The sequence below is a fragment of the Triturus cristatus genome, chromosome 1_2 (genome assembly GCF_964204655.1).
Source record: "Triturus cristatus chromosome 1_2, aTriCri1.1, whole genome shotgun sequence".
In the NCBI taxonomy this organism is placed as follows: Eukaryota; Metazoa; Chordata; class Amphibia; order Caudata; family Salamandridae; genus Triturus; species Triturus cristatus.
The window spans coordinates 765,136,943-765,155,147 of record NC_140580.1 but is presented as its reverse complement, the minus strand read 5'-3'; positions in this window follow the sequence as shown (position 1 = coordinate 765,155,147).

Sequence of the window (18,205 nt, the reverse complement as noted above, 5' to 3'; positions counted from 1 at the left end):
TGATATGGACCGTACACACGCAATGAATGCGTGGGTACAGTGCGTGTCACACGTACCCCTACGGCACCATTAGAACAGTGATACGGACCGTACACACGCAATGAATGCTTGGGTACGGTGCGTACCACACGTACCCCTACGGCACAGTAGAACTGTGATACTGACCATACACACGCAATGAATGCGTGGGTACGGTGCGTACCACAAGTACCCCTACGGTACAGTAGAACTGTGATACGGACCGTAGACACGCAATGAATGCGTGGGTACGGTGCATGTCACACGTACCCCTACGGCACCATTAGAACAGTGATACGGACCATACACAGGCAATGAATGCGTGGGTACGGTGCGTACCACACGTACCCCTACGTCACAGTAGAACTGTGATACGAACCGTACACACGCAATGAATGCGTGGGTACGGTGCGTACCACAAGTACCCCTACGGTACAGTAGAACTGTGATACGGACCGTACACACGCAATGAATGCGCGGGTACGGTGCATGTCACACGTACCCCTATGGCACCATTAGAACAGTGATACGGACCATACACAGGCAATGAATGCGTGGGTACAGTGCGTACCTCACGTACCCCTACGTCACAGTAGAACTGTGATACGGACCGTACACACGCAATGAATGCGTGGGTACGGTGCGTACCACACGTACCCCTACGGCACAGTAGAACTGTGATACGGACCGTACACACGCAATGAATGCGTGGGTACGGTGCGTGTCACACATACCCCGTTACGGCACCAGTACATTTGGGACACGAGGCGTACACATGCCAGGAATGTGGGCTATGAGGACTGGCCCAGCATGTTACCTTCATATTGGTGTGTGTGTAGGTCCAGGCCAGCAATGTACTGCTCCAAGAGGGTGCGTGGGTGGGTGCATATGACTCCCAGCAGTGTCCAGACATATGAGGGGTGGGTGCATATGACTCCCAGTAGTGGACAGAGAAATGAGGGGTGGGTGCATATGATTCCCAGCAGTGTCCAGACATATGAGGGGTGGGTGCTGTTGGACCCGGCCTCGTAGAATGGCCCTCCGTGCCCCCGCACCACCGAAACCTGGTACCTGCAGCCCAAGCACACGGCCCAGCCGACCCTTCCCACCAGGACACCCGCACCAACCCCGGACATCCCCGTCCATGGCCTCTCTCCTTTCGGCCACCCCGGGCCCGCGTGCCCACTCCATGCGACAAGATGGCCGCCCGGCCCCAGCGCGACCCGGGCCTCGAGGCGCCACTCCGGCTGGAGGACATCACGCTTCCAGGGGATGAGAGAGGGAGGAGCAGTTTCTATCGCACCTCTGAACTCCCCTGGGACGATAGGTTTCGATCGGCCCTCCGGCCTCCCTGCGGGCTGGCTCCGTGCCTGCTGGGTGTCTGGGACTCCTCCCGACCCGGCCCTGAAAGGATCAAAAGACAATAGCAGGAAACCCTGACAAGCGGCCCCCAGGTGACAAGACCCCTGCCTGCACAGACTCCGGACATCAAAGAGGGGTCGACCTATAACAAGGTGTGCTCTGAGACTGTCCGGCAGATTCGACGCTGGAACAACGAGAGCCTGCCGACGTGGTCGCGGCTCCTGGAACTTGAACCCACCTGAGCCCTGCTGAGTGACTCGCGGCTCCCTGAAGATCGTAAGACCTCCGAACTTGTACCTGAGCCCTGCTGAGTGACTCGCGGCTCCCTGAAGATCGTAAGACCTCCGAACTTGTACCTGAGCCCGGCTGTAGAGGGGCGACCTGGCCACTCCCGACCTGGTGCCCCAGGTAGACTACTGATCCTTGCCCAATTTGGCACTTGCTGACTTTTACTGTGAGGCCTGCCTGGCGCAGGGCGGTTAGCACCCTCCGGAGGTGCTGGAGGTGCTCACTCCATTCGGAACTGAAAACGGCGATGTCGTCTAGATAGGCCGCGCTGAACTGTTCCAGCCCGGCCAGGACTCTATTCACCAGTCGCTGGAAGGTGGCCGGGGCATTTTTCATTCCGAAGGGCATTACGCGGAAGCGGTAATGCCCATCTGGGGTGGAGAAGGCGGACCGCTCCTTGGCTCCCTCGGTGAGCGCAATCTGCCAGTATCCGCAGGTGAGGTCGAATGTGCTGAGGAACCGGGCTGCCCCGAGTCAGTCAATGAGCTCGTCGGCCCGTGGAATGGGGTGGGCATCGGCTCGGGTGACGTCATTGAGCCCCCGGTAGTCCACACAGAATCGGAGCTCGGGGGCGACACCGGGGGCCGCTGCCTTCGGGACCAGGACCACGGGGCTGGCCCAGGGACTGTCAGATGGCTCGATCACCCCCATGGTCAGCATCTTCGAGACTTCAGCTTGAATGCAGGACCGGACCCGGTCAGGGACCCGGTATGCTCGGTGTCGCACCGGCGGGCTGTCCCCGGTGTCCACGTCATGGACACACCAGTCGGTGACTCGGGGGACCAGGGAGAAGAGGTCGGCAAATTGTCCTAGGAGCTGGCGGCAGTCCTCTTGTTGCTGGGCAGTGAGAGCTGGGGAGAGGTTCACTCCTTCCACGGAGCCATCCTGCTCCTTGACACACAGGAGGTCCGGGAGGGGATCGGACTCATCTTCGGCCCCGTCATCGGTGGCCAGCAGGAGGCTCAGTTCTGTCCGCACGAAGTGAGGCTTGAGGCGGTTCACGTGAAGGACCCGAAGGGGATCCCGAGGCGACTGGACGTCCACCAAGTATGTGACTTGACTCTTCCGCTCAATCACTTTGTAGGGCCCGGTCCACCTGTCCTGGAGGGCGCCTGGCTTCACGGGGGCCATGACCCATACTTGTTGGCCCGGCTGGAACTCGACCAGAGTGGCATTCTGGTCGTACCAGCGCTTCATCTCTTCTTGGCTTGCCTCTAGGTTGGCCTCGGCCAGGGCTCGGAACTTCCTGGTCTGGTTCCGGAGGGTCAGAACATATTGGAACACATCTCGTGGGGTGGTCTGGGGTGCTGCCTCCCACCCTTCCTTAACCAAACTGAGGGGACCTCGGACGGGGTGTCCATAGAGCAACTCAAACGGGCTGAACCCTAGGGACTTCTGGGGGACTTCTCGGTACGCGAACAAGAGGCAGGGGAGCAGGATGTCCCACTTACGCCGGAGGGGCTCTTCTAGGCCGGTGATCATCCCTTTCAGAGTCCTGTTAAACCTCTCTACTAGGCCGTTCCCTTGGGGATGGTACGGGGTGGTGAACTTATAGGACACTCCACATTGTTGCCACAGGGACGTCATGTACTTCGAGATAAAATTAGTGCCGCGATCGCTCACGACCTCGCGGGGAAAACCCACCCGGGAAAAGATCCCCATCAGGGCCCGGCCCACCACGGGGGCCGTGACGGTGCGTAGGGGGATAGCCTCAGGGTATCGGGTGGCGTGATCCACTAGGACCAGGATGAAACGGTGACCTTGGGAGGTGGGGGGGTCCAGGGGCCCCACGATGTCGATCCAGACTCGTTCGAAGGGGGTACTGACGACCGGGAAGGGTTGGAGGGGAGCCTTGCGCTTCCCCCCACTCTTCCCACTAGCTTGGCACGTGGGACAGGACTTGCAGTGGGCTTCTACAGCTGCTCTCATTCTAGGCCAGTAAAAATGGGTCACGAGACGGCTGTAGGTCTTGTCTTGACCCAGGTGGCCGGCGAGGGGAACGTCGTGGGCTAAGCCCAGGAGGAAGTCTCGGAAGCGGAGGGGTACCACCAGCACCCGTCCGGATCCCAGCTCCACCGACTTCTGCTCACTGTACAAAATGTTATTCTCCCAATAAATTCGGTGCGTTCCAGTTTGGTCGCCTGCGGCTTGGCCCTCGGCCTGGCGCCGCAGTCCGACCAGGGAAGGACAAGTGGCTTGCTCCCGGCAAAATTCCTCCCGGGTGGGCCCGCCCTCGTGGCACCATTGGGCCAATTCGGGTAGATCGCCTAACTCGGGGACCGGGGCGGTGTCGGACGGTGAGGGTTCGTCGCTGGCGACTGACCCTTCCGATGGGGGGCGGGAGGACCCTCGGGGGTTACTGTTCTGACTTCTTCGGTCGGGGCGTCTTCGACTTCTCCCAGGGGGGGAAGTCGAGCTGACATAGATCGGGTGGTGGCGCACACCCACTCGGGGAGCCCCATCATTCCTAGGTGGGCCTTGCGCTCGACGTGCTTCCAGGGAGAACTCTCCAGGTCGTTCCCTAAGAGGCAGTCGACCGGCTGGGAGGTTCTTACGGCAACCCTCAGTTTACCTGTCACCCCACCCCACTCAAACGGCACCAGGGCTACCTGACACATACTCTCTCTATTATCTGCGGAAATTACCGGGCAAAAGACGTTGGGGAGGATCTGCTCCTCAGGGACTAAGTGCCTGAGGACACCGGTGATGCTGGCCCCGGTGTCCCGCAGGGCCTCTATTTGGTGGCCATTGATCTTGACGAGCTGACCGTATTTCTTCGTGTTGGAGGGCAGGAGGCTACCAGGGACCATCTCTCTATCTCCCAGGGATACTAGGGCCATAGCTGCGGGTTCCCACTCCCCGGTTTCCTCAACCTCCTCCCCCAGAGCTATGTTGGCTATCTGTCTTGCAGGGGTGATTTGGGTGGCCATGGGGCACTCTGGGTCATTGGCGTAGTGCCCGGGCTTCTGGCAACGGAAGCAAGTGACGGTTACCCGGTGTCCCCGTCTCCCGGGGGGTCCGGTTACTGGTGGGGGGGGGCGCTGGAAAAGGTGGAGGTTGGGTCTTTGGGGGGCTAGGCTGGGACTCTCGCTGCCCTCCCTGGTTCCCTCCTCCTCTCTGGCGGGGTGGTCCCTGACTGGCTCGGGGGTATTCTCCTACCATGCCCCGGGGGACCCGGGTGTTGGTCCAGCGGTCTGCTTCCACCGCCAGCTTCCTGGGATCGGTGAGTTTGCTGTCAAGCAGATGCTGGCGTAGTTCCACAAAGCAGTTCGCAGCCAGGTGTTCCCACAACATGAGGTTGGTGAGTTCCTCAAGGGTGGTGACTTTGCTGCCCTTTATCCACCCATCGAAGGCCCGACTGAAAAAGTTTACATATTCCACCCAGGTGGTGCCCGGGATTTTCCTGCAGTCCCGGAATCGCTGACGGTACATCTCGGGGGTGAGACCGTACCTTGTGAGTAGAGCCTCTTTCATGTGGCTGTAGGAGGTCTGCAGAGAGATGGGTAGGTCGAGCAGGGTGTCTCTTCCTTCGCTCAGAAACCGTCCCCACAACCCCGCCCCCCAGTCCTTCTGCGGGACCCGATGGGAGGTCATGGCGACCTCGTAGGCCCTGAACCACTGTTGAATGTCATCGTTCTTATAATATTCTTTGACCACGTCCTTGGGGATGTGGACCTTCTGCTCCGCTGGGGAGGCCGCCTCTCGGTTTCCCGGGGGCCTCCCTTCCTCGCTTCTGGCCTTGAGCTCGATTTCCTTCAAGCTGCGTTCGTGCTCTAGTTGGAGCTTCCTTCCTTCGTGTTCCCGTTGGAGCTTCTTCTATTCTAGCTCGCCTTGCACGCGCATTTGCTCTACTGCTAGCTTTTTTTCCGCTAACTTTAATTCGCCTTCGATTTTGAGTTTGGCTAACTCGAGTTCGTGATTGCGGCTTCTCTCTCTGTCCGCGAGTTCTTCCGGGGATAGGCCCCCGTCTGGTACGATGCCTCGCACCTGATTGCTGCTGCTTTCGCCTTGGGGGGGTTCGGCTTCGTCGGGGCGCTCCCCCGTGCCTTCTGGGCGGGAGGCCCCAGCATCCACCCAAGCTTTCAGTGCTTTCTGCAAGTCTTCTTTGGTGTTGAGACCGGTGGTAGCGATTTTAAGTTCTTTGCAGAATTGCTTTAGTTCTTTGTGCGTGTATTCTTCTAGTTGTTCCACCTGGAACACCCTGTTGGCGTTGGTTTCTGCGGGAATCATGGCGTTTCCTTCTGCCATCTTTGTCGGTAGTGCGTCCGTCGTTCACGGTACGATCTCTAGGTGATGGGCCCGAATCCCGTCGCTTGCCACCAATGTTGGACGGCGACCTCAGAGGAGCCCGGAAAGGGGGTCCTGACTACCCTGAGACCCACCCTCAAAGTATCGTAGCCGGGCACTGGCGGGAGACTCCTCAGGAGGAGGAATCCCGTATCGAGGATCGTACTTCTGGCACCACACGACACAGAAACACCACACCGTGCGCTCTTAGGAATCACTCTTTATCAAACAGGTTAGCACTGCAAATATGTACAAGGAGCGCGCGGGCTCAATGAGTCTCGGAAGGTGTAGGGGGTAGCGGGACAGTCTCTGGTAAAAGGTTCACGGCAAGGACGTACCCGGCGCACAGCTCACAATCCTCGAGCTGGGGGGTAGGCTTGTTGTCATTGGGGTCCGGCGGGACCAGTGGAGTCTGTGGAAGCCGCGAGTCACTCGGCGGGCTAAGGTACAAGTTCGGAGGTCTTACGATCTTCAGGGAGCCGCGAGTCACACAGCAGGGCTCAAGTACAAGTTCGGAGGTCTTACGATCTTCGGGGAGCCGCGAGTCACTCAGCAGGGCTCAGGTACAAGTTCGGAGGTCTTACGATCTTCAGGGAGCCGCGAGTCACTCAGCAGGGCTCAGGTACAGTTCGGAGGTCTTACGATCTTCAGAGAGCCGCGAGTCACTCAGCAGGGCTCAGGGGGTTCTAAGTTCCAGGAGCCGCGACTGCGTCAGCAGGCTCTCGTTGTTCCAGCGTCGAATCTGCCGGACAGTCTCAGAGCACCCCTTGTTATAGGGCGACCCCTCTTTGATGTCCGGAGTCTGTGCAGGCAGGGGTCTTGTCACCTGGGGGTCGCTTGTCGGGGTTTCCTGCCATTGTCTTTTGATCCTCTCAGGGCCGGGTCGGGAGGAGTCCCAGACACCCAGCAGGCGTGGAGCCAGCTCTCAGGGAGGCCGGAGGGCCGATCGAAACTCATCGTCCCAGGGGAGTTCAGAGGTGCGATAGAAACTGCTCCTCCCTCTCTCATCCCCTGGCAAGCGTGGTGTCCTCCAGCCGGAGTGGCGCCGCTAGGCCCGGGTCGCGCTGGGGCCGGGCGGCCATCTTGGTGCATGAAGTGGGCACGCGGGCCCGGGGTGGCCGAAGGGAGAGAGGCCATGGACGAGGATGTCCGGGTCGGGTGCGTGTGTTCTGGTGGAAAGGATCGGCTAGGCCGTGGGCTCGGGGCTGCAGGTACCAGGTTAGGTGGTGCGGGGACAAGTAGAGCCATGCTACGAGGCCGGGTCCAACACATATGACTACCAGCAGTGTCCAGACATATGAGGGGTGGGTGCATATGACTCCCAGCAGTGTCCAGAAATATGAGGGGTGGGTGCATATGACTCCCAGCAGTGTCCAGACTTATGAGGGGTGGGTGCATATGACTACCAGCAGTGGCCTGCAATATGAGGGGTGGGTGCATATGACTCCCAGCAGTGTCCAGACATATGAGGGGTGGGTGCATATGACTCCCAGTAGTGGACAGAAATTTGAGGGGTGGGTGCATATGACTCCCAGCAGTGTCCAGACATATGAGGGGTGGGTGCATATGACTCCCAGCAGTGTCCAGAAATATGAGGGGTGGGTGCATATGACTACCAGCAGTGGCCTGCAATATGAGGGGTGGGTGCATATGACTACCAGCAGTGTCCAGACATATGAGGGGTGGGTGCATATGACTCCCAGCAGTGTCCAGAAATATGAGGGGTAGGTGCATATGACTCCCAGCAGTGGTCAGAGATATGAGGGGTGGGTGCATATGACTCCCAGCAGTGTCCAGACATATGAGGGGTGGCTGCATAGGACTACCAGCAGTGGCCTGCAATATGAGGGGTGGGTGCATATGACTCCCAGCAGTGTCCAGACATATGAGGGGTGGGTGCATATGACTCCCAGTAGTGGACAGAGATATGAGGGGTGGGTGCATATGACTCCCAGCAGTGTCCAGACATATGAGGGGTGGGTGCATATGACTCCCAGCAGTGTCCAGAAATATGAGGGGTGGGTGCATATGACTACCAGCAGTGGCCTGCAATATGAGGGGTGGGTGCATATGACTACCAGCAGTGTCCAGACATATGAGGGGTGGGTGCATATGACTCCCAGCAGTGTCCAGAAATATGAGGGGTGGGTGCATATGACTCCCAGCAGTGGTCAGAGATATGAGGGGTGGGTGCATATGACTCCCAGCAGTGTCCAGAAATATGAGGGGTGGGTGCATATGACTCCCAGCAGTGTCCAGAAATATGAGGGGTGGGTGCATATGACTCCCAGCAGTGGTCAGAGATATGAGGGGTGGGTGCATATGACTCCCAGCAGTGTCCAGACATATGAGGGGTGGCTGCATATGACTACCAGCAGTGGCCTGCAATATGAGGGGTGGGTGCATATGACTCCCAGCAGTGTCCAGACATATGAGGGGTGGGTGCACATGACTCCCAGTAGTGGACAGAAATTTGAGGGGTGGGTGCATATGACTCCCAGCAGTGTCCAGACATATGAGGGGTGGGTGCATATGACTCCCAGCAGTGTCCAGAAATATGAGGGGTGGGTGCATATGACTCCCAGCAGTGGTCAGAGATATGAGGGGTGGGTGCATATGACTCCCAGCAGTGTCCAGACATATGAGGGGTGGCTGCATAGGACTACCAGCAGTGGCCTGCAATATGAGGGGTGGGTGCATATGACTCCCAGCAGTGTCCAGACATATGAGGGGTGGGTGCATATGACTCCCAGTAGTGGACAGAGATATGAGGGGTGGGTGCATATAACTCCCAGCAGTGTCCAGACATATGAGGGGTGGGTGCATATGACTCCCAGCAGTGTCCAGAAATATGAGGGGTGGGTTCATATGACTACCAGAAGTGGCCTGCAATATGAGGGGTGGGTGCATATGACTACCAGCAGTGTCCAGACATATGAGGGGTGGGTGCATATGACTCCCAGCAGTGTCCAGAAATATGAGGGGTGGGTGCATATGACTCCCAGCAGTGGTCAGAGATATGAGGGGTGGGTGCATATGACTCCCAGCAGTGTCCAGAAATATGAGGGGTGGGTGCATATGACTCCCAGCAGTGTCCAGAAATATGAGGGAGGGGTGCATATGACTCCCAACAGTGGTCAGAGATATGAGGGGTAGGTGCATATGACTCCCAGCAGTGTCCAGACATATGAGGGGTGGCTGCATAGGACTACCAGCAGTGGCCTGCAATATGAGGTGTGGGTGCATATGACTCCCAGCAGTGTCCAGACATATGAGGGGTGGGTGCATATGACTCCCAGTAGTGGACAGAGATATGAGGGGTGGGTGCATATGACTCCCAGCAGTGTCCAGACATATGAGGGGTGGGTGCATATGACTCCCAGCAGTGTCCAGAAATATGAGGGGTGGGTGCATATGACTACCAGCAGTGGCCTGCAATATGAGGGGTGGGTGCATATGACTCCCAGCAGTGTCCAGACTTATGAGGGGTGGGTGCATATGACTACCAGCAGTGGCCTGCAATATGAGGGGTGGGTGCATATGACTCCCAGCAGTGTCCAGACATATGAGGGGTGGGTGCATATGACTCCCAGTAGTGGACAGAAATTTGAGGGGTGGGTGCATATGACTCCCAGCAGTGTCCAGACATATGAGGGGTGGGTGCATATGACTCCCAGCAGTGTCCAGAAATATGAGGGGTGGGTGCATTTGACTCCCAGCAGTGTCCAGAAATATGAGGGGTGGGTGCATATGACTCCCAGCAGTGGTCAGAGATATGAGGGGTGGGTGCATATGACTCCCAGCAGTGTCCAGACATCTGAGGGGTGGCTGCATAGGACTACCAGCAGTGGCCTGCAATATGAGGGGTGGGTGCATATGACTCCCAGCAGTGTCCAGACATATGAGGGGTGGGTGCATATGACTCCCAGTAGTGGACAGAGATATGAGGGGTGGGTGCATATGACTCCCAGCAGTGTCCGGACATATGAGGGGTGATGCATATGACTCCCAGCAGTGTCCAGAAATATGAGGGGTGGGTGCATATGACTACCAGCAGTGGCCTGCAATATGAGGGGTGGGTGCATATGACTACCAGCAGTGTCCAGACATATGAGGGGTGGGTGCATATGACTCCCAGCAGTGTCCAGAAATATGAGGGGTGGGTGCATATGACTCCCAGCAGTGGTCAGAGATATGAGGGGTGGGTGCATATGACTCCCAGCAGTGTCCATACATATGAGGGGTGGCTGCATATGACTACCAGCAGTGGCCTGCAATATGAGGGGTGGGTGCATATGACTCCCAGCAGTGTCCAGACATATGAGGGGTGGGTGCATATGACTCCCAGTAGTGGACAGAGATATGAGGGGTGGGTGCATATGACTACCAGCAGTCGACAGAGCTATGAGGGGTGGGTGCATATGACTACCAGCAGTGGCCTGCAATATGAGGGGTGGGTGCATATGACTCCCAGCAGTGTCCAGACATATGAGGGGTGGGTGCATAAGACTACCAGCAGTGGACAGAGATATGGGGGGGTGTACATCATCATCAGATGACCACACCTACATGGTGGTATGGACGCATCCCTAACTTTGGACTATGATTTTAGTGCTATTACAACACATCACTGACAGCAGTGTCCCACTCCCAGGACGATGGATGTCTTTCACACACTGCATGACACACCACATGTGGGTGTGAGGACATATAACACATGCATACCCACCCATGGCGGATGCAGCACAATACATACCCTGATTTCATGTCAACAGACTCTATAGTCATGTAACTGCATACAAAACTAAGATAGCCAAAGGGAACACACACTGTCACGCACATCCCAGGACTGATAGGAATGTTCAGGGGCTGGTCCAGCCACCAAGATGTTGTCTCTCATGGAAGGAATAGGGTTCAATTCCAACAGATACAATGCCCACAATTGTGAGTCAGGTGCCCAAATACCCTGCATAACAAGTACCATTTGTGTGGTAGGCCGTGATTACACACATGCATAGTGCTGAAAAGGGCCAATTTGTCCCTGAAGGCATTCCTACATACCCAAAACACAAGTACAGTGACTAGCAAGGATGGCACAGACGATTCAGCAGGAGACATCGGTGAGCAGGCATGGCCATTGCTGAAGGGATCCGTCACCAACAAAGGAAATGTGGACACAGGTCAGCACAACACTTGTGCAACTGTTTGCAGGGAAGATGTCAGGTGCCACAGAGGAAGGAACACTCCTTGGGACAATGTCTCCAAACTAAATGAACAGACACTACCAGTGATTCTTTGCAGAGACATTGTGATGGCACACAGATACCATGGTCCACCTCATGACCATCATACAAAAACATTTCTCAGAACCCTAACACATTACCAGAACACCAACTCCAGGAGCCTCAACACCAACATCAAGTACCTGAAATGCAATAGTTTTGAAAGTGAAAGAAAAGGCTTTATTCAGCACCCAAAACATTTTTTTTAAAAGAGACTATGTACAAAGGCCAATGGCCAGTCCCTTTCTCAAGTCCAAGGGTGGACGTAGGGGACCGCGTCCACCCCTACCTTGCCTGCACAAAGGAACCTCAAGGTTTGTCGACCGGGGGGGGGGCATCATCTGTGGCAGGACCAGGCACCGCAGGGTCATGAGGGGGATGGGTAGGTGTGGTGGGTGCAGGGGTGGACGTCTCCACCACAGGGGGTGGGGCAGCGCCAAAGGTGAAGGTGAGCTTGGCACTGCACACTGCTGCTAGGGCCTCCATCCAAACCCCTGCACCTGAAGATACCCCAGGGCCAACGGAGGGTGTGGTGGGCGAGGGATGGGGTGCAGCGCTCTTGGGGGAGGGGGTGGACATGGTGGGGGACTCAACTCCTGTCCCCGGGGACTTCCTCACCCGCTTGTGGGGTGGTGGCTCAGTGGGGGCGAGGCCCAGCTCAACCATATAGGTCTCCTTGGGTGAGAGTTTGGCAGGGGAGCTACGGGGAATGGTATTGGAGGAACAGGGTTGTGAGGACTGCGGACTGCGACTGTGGCTGCGTGTATGTCGTCTGCCCCAGACCCTGTGGGTGTGCCTACATCCCCCTGTGTGTGCGTGCCAGGAGGTGTGTGCTGTGCCTTACTTGGGGGTGTGCTGGATGTGTCGGGTGGGGTGTGTGCCCATGACTGTCTGGGTGTGCGTTGGGCAGGCATGGGAGAGGGCAGTGTGGATGGGTCCGGGGTAGGGGGGGGACGGAGCACTGCAGGAGAGAAACTGCTGCCATCAGGGAAGAGTCCATGGACCGCAGAAACCTGCGTTGGTCAGACATCGTTGCTGAAATGCCCTCCATGAACGACACCATCTGTGTGAGCAGTTTAGTGTGTCCATGGAGGACATTCAGCACCGTTGCCTGCCCAACCTAAAACTGCCGCAGTATGTCCACAGACTCTTCACTGAGGGCAGCAGGGGTGACAGGGGCAGGGGGTGCGGTGCCTGGGCTGAAGGAGACATGGTGGGACTCTGCACGGACAGAAGGGACGGGAGCAACTGGGAGGGCGGAGATGGTAATGGAGAAGGCCGGGACAGATGTGGGGATGCTGCCAGTTGGTGTTGCAGCCTCCGCCTCCTCAGGGAGGTCAGCCTCGAACCCGTCGGCGTCGTAGCTGCTCTCGCCGCCAGACAGGTCCTCCGACTGACTCCCCTCGCCCTTCGTGCCACTGGCTCCTTCTGACTCCCCAGCACTGGTGGCACTGTCGCTGGGTCCCTCCTCCAGGTCCATGCAGGTGTCTCCTTCGGTTGCGGATGATGATGCTGTGGGCAAGGAGAAGAAACCAAAATGCATCAGTCACCTGTATACATCTGACACATGAGCACAAGAACAATTGGTCACAGTGCATATCAGGCAATGCATCATGAGTAACAGCTAGATAACTCCGCACATATGTAAGCCCTGTACTGCCCAGTTGGTAGACCCGCTATGCCACTTGGACACCAGGAAAAAAAGAACACAAAAGGCCACAACTTGTGAGAAATACACTGAGAAGCTAGTGTCTGTGAACCGGTGAGCCCAGCAATACAATGAAGTCATGCCACCTCTTGTTTACCCTGAAAGAAACAGTAGTGGTGCACCCAACGTAAACTGACACACCTCAATACTCAAGGTGTCACCACACTCAGAGACCTGTAAGTACTTTTGAACACAAAACGAAAACATTTTGCTACCTTGGGACTCACAATACTTTACACAATCTACATGTTTTGAATGTGCCAATTCGCCATTTCGTGAAAAGAACACTCGTGCCTGCATGAAATATGTCGCACAAGGCAGTGCACACAAAAGTACATTTACACTGTCATTGAAGAAGCTGGCACCTTTTCTAAGAAGCCACTGTTGCAGAAAGTACATATACATGGGCCACGGAGGTCTTGATGTCTTGAGACTCGTCAGTTTGTATCACCAACAACAAAGGAGTCTCACAAAATCAAGAGCTCTGTGGGAACATGTATATGGAGAATCTGCAATACCATTTTATTCTAACAGTGGCTTCTTAGAAAATGTGCCAGTGTGTTCCATGAAAGTGGAAATGTCGTTTGGTGTGCACTTCCTTGGGAGACTTTTTTCATGCAGGCACATCAGTGTTCTTAACACAAATCCTCAAATTTCCACATTTAAAACATGAAGAACTGTTGACAAGTGCTGCGAGTGCCAAGGTACAATTTTTTCAACTAGAATTATATCAGTTGTCACATGGCCATCCGTCACCTGATTACACAGTTGGCTACACATATGACCTACTGCCTGTCATCTTGAGTGGCACACATGCCCACACCCAGGACAATGCATAAACTAATGGGCCTGCAATTGGGTTGAAAAAAGCCTAGCTGTACTGTGGGGACACCCTCATGGCAAGCCAGAATGTACACACAGATGTCAGCACACAAAGTCCAAACAGCGTTGCACCTGAACCACACAGAGGTGCTAAAAATGTATGAGCAGGAATCATGTTTTTAAAAAGCTGACACAGGCTGCAAAGCACGAAAATTAAGCACTGGCCAGCATCACAGGGGCACTGCACGGTGATTCTTTGTACAGCCAAGTCTCACACACAAGTCAGACCTGGCAATGAAAAATCAGGGTTGCACATGTATGCCTCTCCCGCACACCCCACCCCATGCCGGAGTCAATGTGATTGATACAGATCAAGAAGTGACACCTCCTATTCAGGGTTACAATAACTGTGCTTGAAAAATAGCTTCATTTACACAACATCACCTCGTGGGGCTGGCAACACATATTTGTGACAAACAACCATCAACAGATTGTTGTGAATAGCCACACAGGCACTGCCCAGTGTGAGTATGCACAAGTAAAGTGGTGTATCCCTGTACAGTGGACACATGTAGCACACATTTGCAAAATACTAACTAGGCCAGGGAACAATGCCACAGAGGCAGACCTATGCTGAACCCACAGAGAATGTGCACAGTGTTGGATGACACACATGATTAGGAGGCCAGGGTGTCTCAGGGGACTGTAGTAGGCACACTGCTCCGTGGTCCTGGAATGAGATGACTGTACCATGTTCAACCGTCATGGCAAAATGCATATCTCCCACTCATGCACATTATGTCTGAGGCCACAACATTGGTCATGCATGCTGCAAGGGTGTTCAGTTGAAAGCTCACACTCCTATGTTGAGAATCATCATCAGTGACAACAAATATGGACCCCCAACATAGTGAACAGGTTGTGGCACAGGGAAGGTACCAACACAGACCACCCTCCCACATGATGCAGAAAGCAATGTGCACTTAGATTTACTGGCACCCTAGATGACCATGTGCAAATTTGATTACACACAGGCCAGGGGACACATGTCAAGGAGGGGAAGGGATGAAAAAGAGCACCAGGTGACATTGGGGAACCGAAAATGCACTGCACATATTAACTCTGGGAGTATATCCAGGCTACAGAGCACTTCCAAAAGCTGGCGACATATAACACGACAAACAGCCATGTACCTACCCCCTCCTTGCTGCAGTCTCTCCTGTAACTGCCTATTGAGCTCAGGGTTTACCACCGCCAGGACACGTTTCATGTGGGGGGTCAGGCGTCGGCGGCCGCCGTGGGGGCGAGGACTGTCGAGCCCCAGCTGGACCCGGGCGATCCGTCGGGTCCAGCACCGGATGTCCTGCCACCTCTTGCGGAGCTCTGGCAGCTGCCGACTACGCTCCCCCTCAGATCTCACGGCCCTGACGATGTTTTTCCAGATCACCCCCTTCTCGTAGGCAGTTACCTGTCAGGATGACAAAGTGACACAACATCAATACACCTGCTCCATGTTCCAGAGACACACATTTGAACATCATTGAAATGTTGAACAGGGCATAGGATGCAGACAGGAATTACATCATACACAATAAGAAATTGGCCTGTGTGCAAGCCCCAATGCACTACATGGCATTGAAAGTCAACAGGTTGGCATGAGGGGTGCGACACACTCACTGATCATGCCACACACTGTGCAGCACATGCAACAGCAGGCTGAAGGCCAGCACGTGCCAAGCAGTCACATGTCCCACTCCACTGACGCACCATCAGCATACTAGACTGACACACCCAAGCACAGATCACTCGCCTGTCATTGACAACAGCGGATACAACCCTCACTCTGCACATGTGCCACTTGCCAGTGGGGTGTCACAGGTGTCATGCTAGCTCTGCAAGTCAGACACACAGCACGGCTTACTTGTCACATCAGATGGGTTGATCTGTTGCCTCCTCCATGCAGCTGTGGTGCAACACTTCACATAGACACTCACCCACATGACAAGGAACATTCACACACATCACTGTCCATGAGGTCGTACACATCATTTGGACACTCTCACCACAGGGCCACTCAACTCATACACATCTGTGGGTACAGTCACCTGTCACACCGGGGGGACCACTGAATCACCTCAGGACAATACGAACAAAAAACACCAAGGATTTGCCAGGCTGAAAGTGTCATGCACTATGCAGTGAAAGTCACAGTAAGCACAATGCAAGTGAGGAGTGCACACAGGAACTACATCATGCTCTGCATGCGAGACACCAGCATGTCCCCCCCTGGGACCCACTCTAAACAACATTGCATGTCGGTCCCACCTGGACACAATATTGACAGTCACACAACAGGTGCATAGGCAAAGTTAGTGGACTCAGCACTCACCTGCTCCCCTGGTCTCCCATACAGCTTGGTGTACTGTGGGAGGAGGACTTCCAGCAAGGCTTCATTCTCCTCCTGGGTGAATGGCTGGGCCCTCTCCACAGTACGTGACATGCTCCAGAGGAAGCAGAGACAGCAGCAGTGTGGTCGACTGGAAAGTTGTGCAGGCAAGTGCCCTCTCATGGGTTCTGGCTGCCTTATATCTGTCTTGCTGAGGGGCATTCATTTAGAGGAGTACATAGTGATTGGTCAGACTCATTCGCATCCTACGTTTACTCCAATCCCTTTAAACATACACCAATGACTTTAAACATACACCAATGAGAGCATTCGCATCGTTCAAATTTTGAGCATCATGTCAAGTCAACAACCACTTTGCAACATTGTATTTTGTGGCCAACTGAAAACTCTGTCTCCATGACAACCAGCATGCATTTAGGGCCTAATACTTGTCCCTTATGTGTCCCCTATGTAATTTTGAAATCCACACACAGGTACGGTGCGTTTCACACGTACCCCTACGGCACAAGTACAATGGTGAAACGAAGCGTACACACGTGATGATAGCGTGTGTACGGTGCGTTTCACACGTACCCCTACGGCACAAGTACAATGGTGAAACGAAGTGTACACACACGATGATAGCGGGTGTATGGTGCGTTTCACACGTACGGGTACGCACTAGTTCACACGTACGGGTACGCACTAGTAGTAAAGTGCGTTTGACACATACGGATACGCACTAGTTCACACGTACGGGTACGCACTAGTAGTACAGTGCGTTTGACACCTACGGGTATGCACAAGTTCACACGTACGGGTACGCACTAGTAGTAAAGTGCGTTTGACACGTACGGGTAGGCACTAGTTCACACGTACGTGTACGCACTAGTAGTACAGTGCGTTTGACACGTACGGGTACGCACTAGTAGTAAAGTGCATTTGACACATACGGGTACGCACTAGTTCACACGTACGGGTACGCACTAGTTCACACGTACGGGTACGCACTTGTAGTACAGTACGTTTGACACATACGGGTACGCACAAGTTCACACATACGGGTACGCACTAGTAGTAAAGTGCGTTTGACATGTACGGGTACACACTAGTTCACACATACGGGTACGCACTAGTAGTACAGTGCGTTTGACACCTACAGGTACGCACTAGTTCACACCTATGGGTACGCACTAGTTCACATGTACAGGTACGCACTAGTAGTACAGTGCGTTTGACATGTACGGGTACGCACTAGTTCACACGTACGGGTACGCACTAGTAGTAAAGTGCGTTTGACACGTACGGGTACGCACTAGTTCACACGTACGGGTATGCACCAGTTCACACGTATGGGTACGCACTAGTAGTAAAGTGCGTTTGACAAGTACGGGTACACACTAGTTCACACGTACGGGTACGCACTGGTTCACATGTATGGGTACGCACTAGCAGTACAGTGCGTTTGACACATACGGGTACGCACTAGTTCACACGTACGGGTACGCACTAGTAGTAAAGTGTGTTTGACACGTACGGGTACGCACTAGTTCACACGTACGGGTACGCACTAGTAGTACAGTGCGTTTGACACCTACAGGTACGCACTAGTTTACACCTATGGGTACGCACTAGTTCACACGTACGGGTACGCACTAGTAGTACAGTGCGTTTGACACGTACGGGTACGCACTAGTTCACACGTACAGGTACGCACTAGTAGTAAAGTGCGTTTGACATGTACGGGTACGCACTAGTTCACACATATGGGTATGCACTAGTGTGTTTGACACTTATGGGTACGCACTAGTTCACACGTACGGGTATGCACTAGTAGTAAAGTGAGTTTGACACGTACGGGTACGCACTAGTTCACACGTACGGGTACGCACTAGTAGTACAGTGCGTTTGACACCTACGGGTACGCACTAGTTCACGTACGGGTACGCACTAGTTCACACGTACGGGTACGCACTAGTAGTACAGTGCATTTGACACGTACGGGTACGCACTAGTTCACACGTATGAGTACGCACTAGTAGTAAAGTGCAT